This window comes from Rhagoletis pomonella, unplaced genomic scaffold (assembly GCF_013731165.1).
Source record: "Rhagoletis pomonella isolate Grant_MI unplaced genomic scaffold, Rhpom_1.0 Rhpom_scaffold_00080, whole genome shotgun sequence".
In the NCBI taxonomy this organism is placed as follows: domain Eukaryota; kingdom Metazoa; phylum Arthropoda; class Insecta; order Diptera; family Tephritidae; genus Rhagoletis; species Rhagoletis pomonella.
The window spans coordinates 76120-91699 of NW_023458634.1; the positions used below are offsets into that span (position 1 = coordinate 76120).

Sequence of the window (15580 nt, forward strand, 5' to 3'; positions counted from 1 at the left end):
TCAGCCATCTAGTCTGGACAAACAGTAAAAAGTGTAACAAATGTTATTGCGAAACGTCATTTAGTTTCCGAGAAAACAAGTTTTAAACGTTGCTCCATACAACTGAACCACTGTGCAGCGCTCTGGTGGGTGAAGGATTTTTAGTGCCATGTACTGAATAACTTAATCTTTTGCATTTGACTCACCCGACTACACTAATGCTTTAATGATTTATTCAGCGACTTTATACGAAAGTACATCCGACTTTTTAAACAGGCTCCACTTTCATTTCATCGAAAGCTAAAATACAAAGTTTGTCACCCACTGACATGTCACTTGCGCTGCGCATTACGCTCAATGAAAAACTCAAGACACCGTCTTCAAACTTAAGCTTTTGGCACCATTTCGCCTCGGACGATTGACATGGAAGCGGAAACCCATGCTTAAGCAAATGGGTGTAGGCTCTTGGTCCGGCTGAATGCAGGGGTATGGCTGACGACATGTCTTTCCAAGACCAATGGATTGTTTTCCTCGGATTTTCAATCTTTCGCATTTGGCCTTCTGTGAAAATCGTTTGCAGATTTGTTCGAAGCCTTTTCAACTCAGCCACTTGGGCCTTTAGCGCCGCAACCTCTGCTTCCAATAATGCGATGCTGTGATCTGTGTCAAATCTAAACTAGATATATATACTTTATTTCAATTTCAATTTACTTTTAGCATAGTTACTGAGTCTGTGTTGAAGAGTCAACAAATTTTGAAGAAAAGCCCGAAACATTTGAATCATTGACCATTTCGACTACCATAGGGACAACATCGACGCTTAATTTAATTTTATTTTGGTCTGAACCCGACACAAAATCTGCAGTGGAAAAGTGAAGGCCGCATATTTTCGCCCCAGGTTTCAACTCCACACCACACACTCCGCTAATTTTTTTCTTTTTAATTCGTTCTTAGGTACATGGAACAGTTTTATGCCTTCTTTTGCTCATGTCTTATGACACAAGAAGCAACTTGCTTTTGACATACTGTTATTGCTAGAAACATCATACATAAATTTAAAAGTTTAAACACTTACGGTTTGTTGAGTGTATATATATATTCGTATTCATTTAAAGCTTTTAAAAAAAGTTGAACGAAAATATTATTTTTGTTTTATTTAACTAGTTTTCTTAGATTAAAATTTTCTTTTTCGTTTAATTTATAGTACTTTTCTTAAACTTGTTGTTGTTGTGTTGTTATTGCTCCATGAAATGTGTGTGGTACTACGATCCCTGCAAACCATACTTCCAGACTAATCTGAATGAGGCGTGTCATGATGTTCCGGTATTTAAAAGTTTTAAATTACTTACATACGTATGCAGCTAACGAAAAAGAGCGACAACTTCAATTAGTAAGGCTTCAATCAGCTAAGGAATAAAACTTCTTAGTTTAAGAAATATTCATATATTTCACTTGTATTTACAACGGAAAAGTGTATTGGGTGCAGAGACGCAAAATCCAGCACAGCAAAACAACGATCAGCGAATCCACGTATACAGCGAAACATCAATTAGTACGGCTTCAATCAGCTAAGGAATAAAACCTCTTAGTTTAAGAAATATTCATATATTTCACTTATACTTACAACGAAAAAGTGTATTGGGTGCAGAGGCGCAAAATCCAGCACAGCAAAACAACGAAACCACGATCTGCGAATCCACGTACACAGCGAAAACATCAATTAGTACGGCTTCAATCAGCTAAGGAATAAAACCCATTAGTTTAAGAAATATTCATACATATATTCCACTTGTACTTACAACGTAAAAGTGTATTCGGTGCAGAAGCACAAAATCCAACTTGAAATCATCACGGAAAAGCGGTTCGAAAAACACAAATTGTCTGTGAAATTCACATACACACAAAACACCAGAAACCTGTGGAATAATTTTATTTATAGATTCTATATCACATATGCATAAAGTACTTACGATTTGAGCAATTGGTTTTCCGAAAATTGCAATAAATGGTGAAAATTCTTCATTTTCACAAATTAGCTATCGATTCGCACGAATTTTAATATTGATTGTCAACGAATAACAATAGAGACAGAGACAAAAAAGTCGATTAGTGATGCCAATCATTGTCGATCTATGGTTTTCCTTGTGCGAGTACCATTTTTAGTACTTTTTCATGAAAATCGCTGTAATATAAAAAGGAGTTGGTCAAAGCGGCAAATTGAATTTGCTAAGGGCGTTCAATATGGCGATTAGAGCGAGAGGAAAGCGAACGTATAACACCTAGGCCTGGGTAACGGCGCAAATTTTTTGGCGCTGGCGCATTAACTCCAGCGCCACTGTCGGAATCAGCACAGTGTGAGGCGCAATTGCGCCTCTTCAGGCTAAAGCTCATTTCCTTTATTGCTGCACGCTGCACCAAAGTTAATTAATACAAGGTGATATCGGTTGAGAAAAAACTCAAGAATACCCAAGTTCAAAACCCAAAAATACAACAAACCCATCATTTTCACATTCAGAAGGACCGCGAGGAATTCTAGCAACACCACCTTGTATAAATTCGCCTTGTGCTGCACATTTTACAAGAGACACTTCTATTTCGAGTGTTCTTTGCTGGTTCTTTGCGACACCCGGTGTTGACAGTGTTCCGGTGTTGCTGGCGCCATTGCGTCACTGAGTTGTGAAAATCGGTATCGGCGCCAGTAACGCAGCTCTCGGTATTAGCATAATGGCGCGGCGCCGCACTGTGTTACCCACGGCTAATAACACCTTCTATATTGCATCATGGTTGTTACTAACGTTGTTAGACAATCTCTCTTGTGCTCTTCGCTTTCGCCTTCTTCTGTTGGCAATGCACAAGATTTACATTCTAATATGCCTACTACTGATGCTTCGATCTGTATACCAGCTGGTGCTGCAGTGACAAACGTTGAGAATATGAATTTGACTTCGAGTGCCTCTGTTGTTGCGCCGCCTCTGCTGCCCACTGCACCTGCTACTACCTCTCTCACACACACTAAAACTGCATCACCGATAACTTTTGATAGGGGTTTTACGCTTAATTCAGGCTCGTCAACTTTACAGCCTACTCATGGAGGCTTGCCAGTTGCTCCAAATGTGCCAAATGCCCTATGCCCGATAGGAATCAAGTTCCAGAGTGGAGAACAGTTGGGAGAAGCAACCGGAAAAATTCTAGACAGCCTCTAGTTATTGGGGCGAACAACAATGTTGAATTAAGCGTAGTATCGAGTATGAAGTGGCTGCATGTGTCGTCATTTTTGCCTAATGTGTCTGAAGATGATATTTTGAGTTATGTGTCGAAGCATGCTGATATTAGCAAGGCATATCTGGCATGTTTCATGCTCGTCAAAAAGGATGCCAATGTGGCCGATCTTAAAAAAATAAATTTCAAACTGGGAGTATCAGACTCATATTATAATAGGGTAGTCAATGCGAATATCTGGCCAGCTAACGTAAAAGTTCGACCCTTCCGTTTTTTTCCAAAAGAAGGTGTAATTCAACAAGATCCATAACAGCATCTGCAAATATCGAGGCCTAACCTAAGCCTCTCAGCATCTATTACCAAAATGTTTCTCGGCTTAGAACTAAGTCTAAAAACTTGTACGAATTAAGTCCACATTTGGACTATGACGTATTTGTTCTGGTCGAAACCTGGCTAAATGTTGATTTTTATGACAGCGAATTTTTTGATCCTAACATTTACAATGTCTATCGAAAGGATCGGGATGCCATAAAAACTGGACTTGCTCGTGGTGGTGGTCTTTTAATTCGTTCATCGCTTCTTTCACTGCAGAATGGGGATTCACTACTAGATCAACTATATGTATCCGTGAATGGTTCTTCAACACTTATTATTAGTGCATCCTATATTCCGCCAAGTAGTACAGATACTTTGTATAAAGCGCATATAGATAACCTTGTTGACTTAGTATATAAGCGATCAAACTGCAATTTTTGTATTTTATGTGATTTTAACCTAGGTAATGTGGACTGGGCACCTGTGGATGACAGCATAGCTTTGTATCCTAATAATGTTAACAGTTTCTCTGAAACATATGTTGTAGACAGTCTATTAAGCTTGAATCTCTTCCAGATTAATAAATTTATTAACAAACTTGCTAGGATCCTAGACCTAATATTTATAAGCGATAACATGCACTTTTCTCTACGTGAATGTCTTGACCCTCTGTCGTGCCTAGGGTTCGAACGATACTATCGATATTGAGTAAGTATCGATACCGAGGGTATACAAATGAGTACTTTAATACTCTCACAAATAATACGCTCACAAATTCTGCCGAAATTGATTTTTCATTACCTAAACCTAGGTTTAAGCAGTTACTGAATGAACTAGTCTAATTATACCCGAGCGCACTTGTGCACAAGGGTATATTAATTTTGTTCACATAACGGTTGTTTGTAACAGCCAAAACGAATCGAGATAGATATAGACAAATGTAAACATAAATGCTCAGAATGGATAGAGAAATCGATTAAGCCATGTCTGTCTGTCCGTCCGTCTGTCCGTCTGTCCGTCCGCCCGTGTACACGATAACTCGAGCAACAATTGAGATATCTCAACGAAATTTGGTATGTAGGTTTCCGTTAATCCAAGGTAGGTCGGTATTGAAAATGGGCGAAATCGGATTGTAACCACGCCCACTTCCCATATAGCGGTATTTTCCAGAAATACGAAAACTGCGATATTTTAGTAACTACTGAAGATAATTCACTCAAAATTGATATTTAAAATAATTTTCAGACGAAAAATAAGAATATTATAAATTTTTGGAAAATGGGCGTAGCCACGTCCACTTATGTTTACATGTGTATATCTTGGTAACCGCTGCACCAATTTCTTCCAAACTGGGCACAGTTGTTGGCCTTGGTACAGTATACTAAATGGCTGAAAATTTAAAAAATCGCGGACAATAACCACGCCCACATCCCATATAACGGTAATTTTCAGAAATACGAAAACTGCGATATTTTAGTAACTACTGAAGATAATTAACTCAAAATTGATATTTACAATAATTTTTAGACGAAAAATAAGAATAGTGTAAATTTTTGGAAAATGGGCGTAGCCACGCCCACTTATGGTTACATGTGTATATCTTGGTAACCGCTGCACCAATTTCTTTCAAACGTGGCACAGTTATTGACCTTGGTACAGCATACCAAATGGCCGAAAATTTTTAAAATCGGACAATAACCACGCCCACATCCCATATAACGATAATTTAGAGAAATACAAAATCTTCGATAAATCAGTAAATATTAAAGCTAATTTAATCAAAATTGATGCTTGCAACAATAATTTTCCAAGAAATACGTTTGTGATAAAATTTTGGAAAATGGGCGTGGCGCCATGGTGAAAAAACATATATTTAATACTTGCGCCGGGTATTTAATGTTCGGCTCCGCCCGAATTTAGACTTTCTTACTTGTTAGTAATTACATTGCAATTGTTAACTGTAAGTAGTCTGTAAGGAAATGTTTATATTTTCTAGATTATAGCTGCAAATAAATAAATAAATAAATAAATTTTTAACAAATGTAAGATTATTTGCTTTCACCGCGTTCTGTTTTTGTACACAAATGCAACACTACCTATCGTTTGACACTTTTCATAAATTTGCCAGAAGAAAAAAACTCCGGACTAGCGAAATCGCGGGTTTTTTGACGTTTCTATTTTATCGAGTTCACTTTTTCATATTTTTGCTTTGAGTTCGCGATTCGCTCCGCTTTAAAAATGACGACGAAAGAGTTGACCAAAGAAAATTTTACGCTTAAATGTCAAAAATACGCAAGAAACGCCGCAAAGAAAAAGTCATCGTGTAAATGCACGAGGATTTTCGAAGACTTTTTTAAAAGGGAACGTGCCAAAAACGCAGGGTGAAAAGTCGTCGTGTAAATTGGCTCATTGTGATTGTGAGAACTCACTGGTAGAGCTGTAAAAGTAACGAATATTCGGATTCGGATACCCGTATGTATCGGATACCAGTATGAGTTACTTTACTCGTTACTTTTGATACAAGAACTTGTACCTCACAAGAATCATCGCAACAAATCTTGCAGCGTAAGGAAATGTTCGTTCGTCCATATGCATACATGTACATACATACAGTATATTTTGCTTTGCTGCCTCTATGCTTAAGTGCACATTTAAGATACCTACCCCAAAATGCGCATCAAAAGCATTATTTTTAACATTTATAAGGAAACTGCTCCGATAGATGCATTCAACATACCTGCACATTGGCGATACCTGCCTTAAAAATTGTGCGACTAGTATCAATTATCAATGAAAGTATTACGTTTACCTGCAATTACCTAATTTTACAACCTTTTATTTATTTTGCTCATCTCGCAGAACAACGAAAATTGCTATCAATTTATGTAGTTATATAGATAATTTGATAACATTCGGTAACAATTTCGCTTGCAGTAATTTCTACATGGTAAGTGCTCCGCCAATATTTGGTTTCATAGGGATTCGGATAACTTCCTCATTGAAGTAGTAAAGAAAATTCGCTTAAGTGCCTTTTTCGGTTACGTGCACAAGATTTCGTGCAAAGAAGGATGTGCAGCTAAGCAAAATATACTGTATATACATATGCACGCATTTTTCAAATGCCCCCGCTTCCACTCCATGATATTCGTACTTAATACCAAACGTGGCTCCTGTATAACATCAGAAAATATGGTACCGATAATGTTAACGAGCGAGGAAGCATGGAACGATGTCTGCCATTTCTCTGCCGAAATGATTAAAGTCCTTCGACGCAACCTAAATTAGCAGCCGCTACAGTCTTAGCGCAACAAGCCCGTTTTCTTGAGAAGTAACGGCGTTAAGGGGGCGAGCCTCTAAAAAATCGAATAAGCGATATTAAATTGCTTTATGCGGTTTATACTACACTTAGATACGAACTTCCTAATAGGACAATCTAAATGGGTGGGTTGGTTTAACACCAGATCGACTTTAACAGCGGGTGGTATCATGTGAACAGTAACGGACGTTGAGCTTAGTGCTCAAACCGCCTCCCTACGAAATACTTGACGGTGGTACCGGGGGAGGTTTAATGGGTTAAAGTCTCACACTTACTGGTTTGGGGTTAAGGCTTTCGATGCTTCCTGCTCTGAAAAAAAAAAAATATATATACATATGTATGTATACACGCAACATATTTTTGTATCGATTCGAACAATTTGATATAATGAAGCAATTGTACCTCACAGGAATCATGCATGCAAGTTAACGGCAGATCACACATAGCGGCACAATGATTAATATAAACAATATTGCTTATTGGAAAAAGCATAATTTGTATCTTACAGATTCATAATACAATTTTGAATACTCAGCAATTATGCAGCTGCATAATTGCGACTCATTTAACTTCTTTATTCAGAATTGAAATTTGATATATTTTTTCCGCTCCGAATGGAAAATTCCATTCAAAGGCGTCAAATAACTTCTTTGTCCAAGCCATTGGCATTTCATCATAGCGTGATGCAATGCCAACGCCTTATGGTGAAATTAATTATTAAGTAAACATAATAAATGTATAAATAGGCTAAGATTGAAAATAAAGACGATTCTTTTCTCAAAGTTTGTAACTTAAACAACTCGAGTTTTAATTTATCCGCGAAGACGCGGATTAATATATATTTTTTTACTGTTTCCCAAATGGGGAAACATAATTGGCGCCCAATGTGGGGCTCGCGAGTGTTTTGAATTCGCAAAACAAAATCGCGCATTATTAAATATCCTTTAAAGGATTAGTCGCGATAAATAAAGGCTTGTACAGCCAATAGCAAAAATTAAGTCCAATCTATAACTTAGCTCAATTCTGCGATTCTGAATTCCAGACCCTCCAGAATAGAAGAGCCTCCCTTCCTAGAAGGGATCACAATTAAAAGAATAAATGATAAATAACTGCCCATACAGAAAACGTTAGAAAACATAACGAGAATAATTGAATTTTTTATATATATAAACAATTTAAATACAAAACAGAAATATGGCGAACGGTGACTTAACCGTTGACCTTATTACGCGTTTAATCGCTAACAGTAATATAGGTCTAAGGCAAGAAATCGAACATTTACGTTCACAACTAGAAGTGAATACGCGTAGGGCTACATATTATGGAGCAGAGACAATTGATGAAAATATAGTGTGTCAGGAATCCCTTGATGTGATAAAATCACTACCTGAATTTTTCGGAAAAATTAATGCGTATTTTAGCAGGAGGGAAGCAGCTCATAACGCGATGAGCCTGTACGTGAGAGGCAGTAGAAAATACTTCGCGGCTCTTACAATATTGAGAAATAAAATTACTCAAGACGCGAATGATGTCCTTACAAAGCACGGCACAGTGTTAAATTTTGATGCGATAGTTGCTCGCCTTGACTTCGCGTACTCGGACAAACGCCTAATACATATTATTGAGCAAGAATTAAGCGTCCTTCGACAAGGCGTAATGTCTGTTGTAGAATATTACAACCTAGTCAACAAAAAATTTACTTTATTAATAAATAAAACAATAATGACACATGGCAATGCGTCAGATATAACCAAAGAGCTTAATAAGAAGAAACAGGACTCAATGCACCTTTAAGGGATATAATTTTTTCGCTTAACCCGCAAGATTTGCCTGATGCTTTGGCAAAAGCACAAGAGCTCGAATCAAACAATCAAAGAGTACTATTTGCTCAAAATTTTGCAAATGAAAAAATAAGAGCAAGGTTACCAAAATTCACAAATAATAATTTGCGGTTCCCATCAAGGAACAACGTCCCTAAAGCAGAGCCCATGGATGTGGAGCCATCCATATCAAGGTTCAGAAGAAATTTTAATAATAAGCCGCAACAGAATGGTGGCTTTGTAAAGCAAAATTTTAATATGGCTAGCACAAGTGCTTCAGCCAATAAACCTCTACAAAATTTTGGGGTACAAACCCAAAATGCACACGCTGCAAAGCGACCGAGAGAAAGCAACCATAGCTTTCGTCCGCAGGAAAAAACCCAAAGGGTAAATAATTTAAAAGAAAGTCATTTTTTAGGGGAAGAGGGGATGTCCTCCCCTATATCAACCTCTACGATGCCAAATTAGGCAAACATTTAAAAGCTCTTGTCGATACAGGGGCTACCTCATGTTATATTAGGCAGGGGGTATATGAAAATAGGAATGAATTAGCCATTTACAAAAAGGTAAACACCGTGAATGGTTATTCAATCATTAAATATTACCATTTAATAACCCTATTTGGAGTCAAACAGGTTTTTTATGAAATAGAAAATTTGGAATCCGATCTACTTTTGGGGTATAATTTATTGGAAAAAATTGAAGCGCATATCGACGTGCCCAATGAGAAAATTTTTTATAAAATAAAAAGTGATACTGAAAGTGTCGAAAATAGCATGAATATTATTATTCATACGAAAAACATAAATCCTTTGGAACAGAAAGTTTCCAAGGTACCAGCCGATACAAAAATTGGCACTAAGGAACATAAAGCTTCCAAAAAACAAGCTGATAAAAAAATTGGTATTAAGGAACATATAGTTTCCGATAAAAATACTAAGGAACATAAAGATTCCAAAAAACAAGCCGATAAAAAAATTGGTATTAAGGAACATAAAGTTTCCGATAAATATATAAAGGAACATAAAGCTTCCAAAAAACATAAAGCTTCCATAAAATTGGTCGATAAAAAAATTGACACTGAGGAACAAAAAGATTCCATAAAGCCAGCTGAAGATTTTACTGGCAATATACTGTTAGAAAAATATTTTGCTTTAGGACATGAAGATCCTTTAGCACCAGCCGATGAATTTAACGGCAATAACGATAATTGTTCAATACTGAGTGAAAGAGGCTCAGAAATAACGAATCATAAATGTGAAAATGAAAATGATGAATTGTCAAATTTGAAAGAATACATAAGGTATAAAATCAGTGAAACACATCCTGAAGTGGATACAAGTTTTCCATTCAGAACTGATGTAAGAGCAGAGATAAAGACAGAGGGCAAGGAGCCTATATGGAGCAAGCAGTATCCATATCCTCTCTCTGTAAATTCTTTCGTAAATAAAGAAATCAACAGAATGTTGAATGAAAAAATTATAAGGCCAAATAGAAGTCCTTATAATTCACCAATTTGGGTAGTACCAAATAAGGGTACAAATGACGATGGCTCACCAAAATCTAGACTGGTCATCGATTATAAAAAAATAATCGAGAAAACCATTCCTGATCGTTATCCTATACCGGATACGAATATAATTTTGTCAAATTTAGGGAAAGCAAAGTACTTCTCAAGTATTGACTTAGAGTCCGGCTTACACCAGATATTAATGTCGAAAAACGACATAGAAAAGACAGCTTTTTCTGTCAATAATGGAAAATATGAGTTCTTGCGTATGCCTTTCGGTCTTAAAAATGCTCCCAGAATTTTTCAAAGAGCAATGGACGATATATTACGCGATCAAATTAGGAAAATATGTCATGTTTATATGGATGATATAATTATTTTTTCAGAAAGTTTAGAACAACACATAGACGACTTGGAATTAATAATTGAAATATTGAGAAAAGCTAATATGAAAATCTCTCTTGAAAAATCAAAATTTTTCAAAACCAAAATAGAATTTTTGGGTTACATCATAGCCCAAAATACGATCAAAACAGATCCGAATAAAATAAAATTAATGCTTAATTATCCGTTACCAAAAAGTTTACGGGGATTAAGAGGATTTTTGGGCATCACAGGTTATTATCGCAAATTCGTTAAGGATTACGCAGCGATTGCAAAGCCTTTGACAAAATACTTGTCGGCAGAAAACGGCAGGGTTTCAAAAAATATGTCAAAAAAAGTATTAATCGAAATTGATGAAGCAGGCATATCCGCTTTTAACGAACTAAAAAGAAATTTAGCGTCAGAAATGGAATTGACGCAACCCGATTATTCAAAAAAATTTGTGTTGACTACCGACGCATCAAACGTTGCAATAGGTGCAGTACTTTCCCAGGAAAATAAACCAATTACGTTTATTTCTAGAACTCTTAATAAAACAGAAAGAAATTATGCCACAAACGAAAAAGAGCTATACGCCATCGTATGGGCATTAAAAAATCTTCGTAACTATCTGTATGGTGTAACAAATCTTGAAACTCATACAGATCATCAACCACTAACTTTTGCATTGTCTACCCGCAACCCAAATTCTAAAATGAAAAGGTGGCATGCGTTTATCGAAGAATTTTCTCCAAAATTTGTGTATCAACCTGGCAAAACAAACATTGTAGCTGATGCACTATCACGCCTTGAATTAAACAATTTATCAAGTGAATCAGGAGATTCACCAGAAGACGAATCACAACATTCTGTTCAAAGTAGCGATAATTTTTGTATAGAGGAAAAAACCGGTAAATCAATTCAAACAATAAATTATATTATGTAAAAATAAATTTACTATCCATGAACTAATTGAAACTTTTGGAAGTAAAAGACACTTAATTGAATACGACACAGTTGAGAACCTTCTCACAATTTTAAAGGAATTTATAAGACCTAACTTAGTAAAAGCGATACACTGCACAGTAGAAGATTTGCACGAGATACAAAGACCTCTTAAAGAAACATTTCAGAATAAATTTGTATATAGGAGGTTATTTCCTATGGACCTTCCCAATAGTGAAGATCAAGCAGATATAATTGAACAAACTCATAATAGAGCGCATCGAAACCATGTAGAAAATATTAAGCAAATAGAAAAAATATACTACTGGCCTGAAATGCGAAAACGAATGAAAGAATATGTACGAAATTGTATAACTTGTAACAGAAATAAATATGACCGTCATCCTAAACAGATTCCGATAGGAAAAGCACCGACTCCGGATAAAGAGGGAGAACAGTTGCATATAGACATTTTTTACGCTCAAAAATTGAAATTCCTTACGTGTATAGACGCGTTCTCAAAATTTTTAATACTAAAAAATATTGAAGATAAATCAAATATTGAGGAAAAAGTTTTGGAATTGCTCCAAGCTTTCCCAGATGTGAAATGCATAACATTAGATAATGAACCAAGTTTCACAACACCCCAATTCAAATCGTTAATGCAAAGATTAAATGTGGAAATCAATTTTTGTGATCCACGTCACAGTACAACCAATGGACAGATAGAAAGAGTTCATTCTACAATAATAGAAATTGCTAGATGCATAAAAGAAGAATATAATATAGTTAGCGATTTAGAAGCAATTTTTAGAGAAAGTCAACAGTATAATTTGACAGTACATTCAGTGATAAAATTAAAGCCGAAAGATGTCTTCCACAATAAAATAAATCACGAAAATTTACCTGATATTCTCAAACAAGCACAGGAAAAAATGCTTGCGACTCATAATAGGAATAGAATAGAAAAACAATTCCAAACAGGAGAAATTGTCTATGAAAAGATTATAGGGGAAAGAAACAAACTTAAACCTAGACATAGGAGACAACAAGTAAAGGAAACCCTAGAAAATAAGATAATAATTAATAATAGAGATAGAATCATACATAAAGATAATATAAAATCTTAATTGCTTATAAGTTTTCAACATGATAATACTCGTAATTACAACCTTAATCGGCTTAATAACAGCTGACATTATAGACTACAGTCGACAAGATTACATATCGCACATGTTGACATAAAAATATTTCATATCATACGTTTCATATCATACGTCAACAAAACCGATACCGATTCGAAAACTGTCGCTAACTGGTTACAGAATCTGCCCCAGGCCTACAAAAATGATATCGTCTGATTCAGCTGGAACAAAAATGTTTCAAACAAGTAAGAGTTTTTCTCTATTATGGCCTCAAACCGACATATATACATCTTTCATTTGAATCAGTATTAAAAGCTCTATTAAGCTGGCATTTCAGGGTAATATTTTATATATATATAAGGAAAATTTCAAAGTTAGGGGGGGGGGGGGTGGGCTCGAGCACCCCCTGCCCCTACCTGGCTACGCCCATGCCATTAGGCACATTTTGAAATTTTTAAATTCCATCCCTGCTTGTACCTCACACGAATCATGCATGCATGTACGTACATACACACGCAACACACTTCAGTATCGATACGAAAAACAGTTTCGTTACCGCACAATATGTTGTGTTGTATTAGTTGCGTTCGATAACAAAATTAGCCAACACCAGCCAACAAACAAAATCAAGAGAGTAAGCGAAAATTCTCTCCCAAAGAGATGAAAAAGCAAAAAAGTAAACGAACAGGGAATTAGCCATTACTTGCAAAAACCGGAAGAAGAAGACACACCAGCTGACTTTGTTTATGTTTTATTTGTAAACAAACTGAAATTCATGTTGCCTCCATAGAAGAAAAAAAGGAAAGTGAACATTCAATGTTCGCCAGGAACATTTCTAGAAGTAAAAACTAGTTGGCGCTATCATAAAGTCACATAGCAGGCAGCCAAAAGCATATAAATACCAAAACTCGGAAAATGCAATTTTGTTTGTTTACAAAAATTGCAACCATATGTTTTGTGATCATATGTTTTCGTGTTGGATAATTTTTGCTGACTAAAATTTTGCCAGTACAAAATGAACGCTTCTCTTGCATCAAAATGAAGCTTACTCTCTCAATTTTTGTGTGTTGGATAATTTTTTGTCGTTATCGAACGCCATCCGGTAAAAATTTGGAAAAATTATTACAAATTTTTGACTTGTCGAACGCAACTATTGATTGACGTTGATGGTGCATATACGGAACATGCGAGTAACGAGATTATTATGAGAGTAACGATTCCGTACTTCGAGTCAGGGGTTGTATTCGTTACTACGGTTTGCTACAGCTCTATCAGTATTACCGCAGCCGTTAGAGCTGGGATACTATCGATAGTACCGCCACTCGATTTAGTGTCTACTAATTTTTTATAAAAGTTGTACAAAACATAAAAAAACTACAAAATAATTAAAAATTCAAAGTTTTTAATTCGAATTTCTATAAAAATTTTGTGTAAGCAGTTTTATAGCTTATTAAATTTTACTATAACTCAGTGTAAGCTTATCGTTGCTAAAAATCCCAATGACCTAAATTTTTTTTTGTTACCGACTGTGTTGTGAATTTTCTTGCATAAAAAAAAAGTATGTAATATGTAGAGATATAAAGAAGAGACATTGTGAAGTCGTGCTAAAACCGACATCGATAGTTTCAAAAACTATCGATAGTGGCGACAGTTTTCAACTATCGATAGTATCCCAGCTCTAGCAGCCGTACTGCGATGAACATGATGTCGGTGGAGATATAAATAATTTTTTCGCAACTTTTCATACCCTTCCTCCCGTAAACTATTTTTTCCTTTCTCTAACTCGCGTTCGCACTTTCACTGCTGCGCGGGCAAAAAAGTGCCCATGTCTGCCCTAAATATTTGGATGCTGCGCTAGCTACATGGAGTTTTTTCAATACACATTGCGCGAAAGTTTCTGTCATGCATATAAATAAATATTTATCCGTATATTTATTAGTTACTGCTTCTGTTAATGCTATATACATAAAGGTATTAATAAAAATTAAAACTATTTGTTAATATTATTTTGATGGTTAATCCATATATGTATTTTACACGGTTTCACGAAATTTTGGCTCCCTCGCTGCAAGGTTCTTCCCTTTCTTCTTTTGTACGAAATAGGCTTCTGTAAAGATATAATGCGAAATGAGTTTAATAAATAAAATATACTATGTACACATGCGAACAGTGACAGATCTAGAATTTTACTATTGGGGGTTTGAATTTTTAATTTTATCACCTATTCGATTTTAACCCTTAAAGGTAACGTTATTTTACATACTCTAAAGGTAATCTTCGTCGAATCGACGAAGTCCTTTTATCTCCCATTTTTTGTATGAAAACTGTTGGGAGTTTTAACATTTTGGCCCAAAGTGCAATTAATTTATGAAAAATATCATGTATAAAACGACTTCAAATGAAATTTCTGTCTTCATACTCTACAGTAGAATTTAATAAGGGATTAAATTAGATTTTAACCCTCTCAGCTCGTTCTAAGCAATAATGGAAGGTCGTTAAAAAGGCACTTAGAGGGTTAAAATGTTGCAAGAAAATTTTAAGCAGACAGAAGTCGCCAAAGATGACGCGTTGTAAGGGTTAGAATAAGTGATTAACCCTCCGTTGTGTGATGTGGCCTACGCAGGCCATTTCGATTTTCAAAGGTGTATATCTTCTTTCTTCGTTAAGTATTTTAGAATGGGCGACAATATACCATACCCGTCGATGTACTAAAGAGTCTGTGAATACTACAACCATTCCCGGCCAACGGATAAGGAAGCAAATCAGTTTTACAAAAAAATGGTAAATGGCCTACCCTGCGTACCTACCCTGATTTGCTTGACCTTAGTTTGTCGGTCCAAACAGGCGTCTCGATTTACTGTTGTTGGGTAGCTTGTTTCTAATGGGATGGTGACAAGAAAGCGGCTGACTTAGGTACGTGTGATGATTTTGAGATTACCGGCGTATAGTGGTTCAACTGCTGTACAAT

At 35.9% G+C, this 15580-nt stretch overlaps 1 long non-coding RNA gene across 1 annotated transcript; it reads right to left on the reverse strand.

Moving 5' to 3' along the window:
• Positions 1 to 1095: 1095 nt before the first annotated feature.
• Positions 1096 to 2089, reverse strand: LOC118749900. Its single transcript, XR_004994303.1, has 5 exons — positions 1950 to 2089; positions 1779 to 1895; positions 1604 to 1718; positions 1442 to 1547; positions 1096 to 1385 (listed from the first exon to the last, which is right to left on the reverse strand). It is a non-coding gene; the product is annotated as an uncharacterized LOC118749900 (long non-coding RNA).
• Positions 2090 to 15580: the final 13491 nt, after the last annotated feature.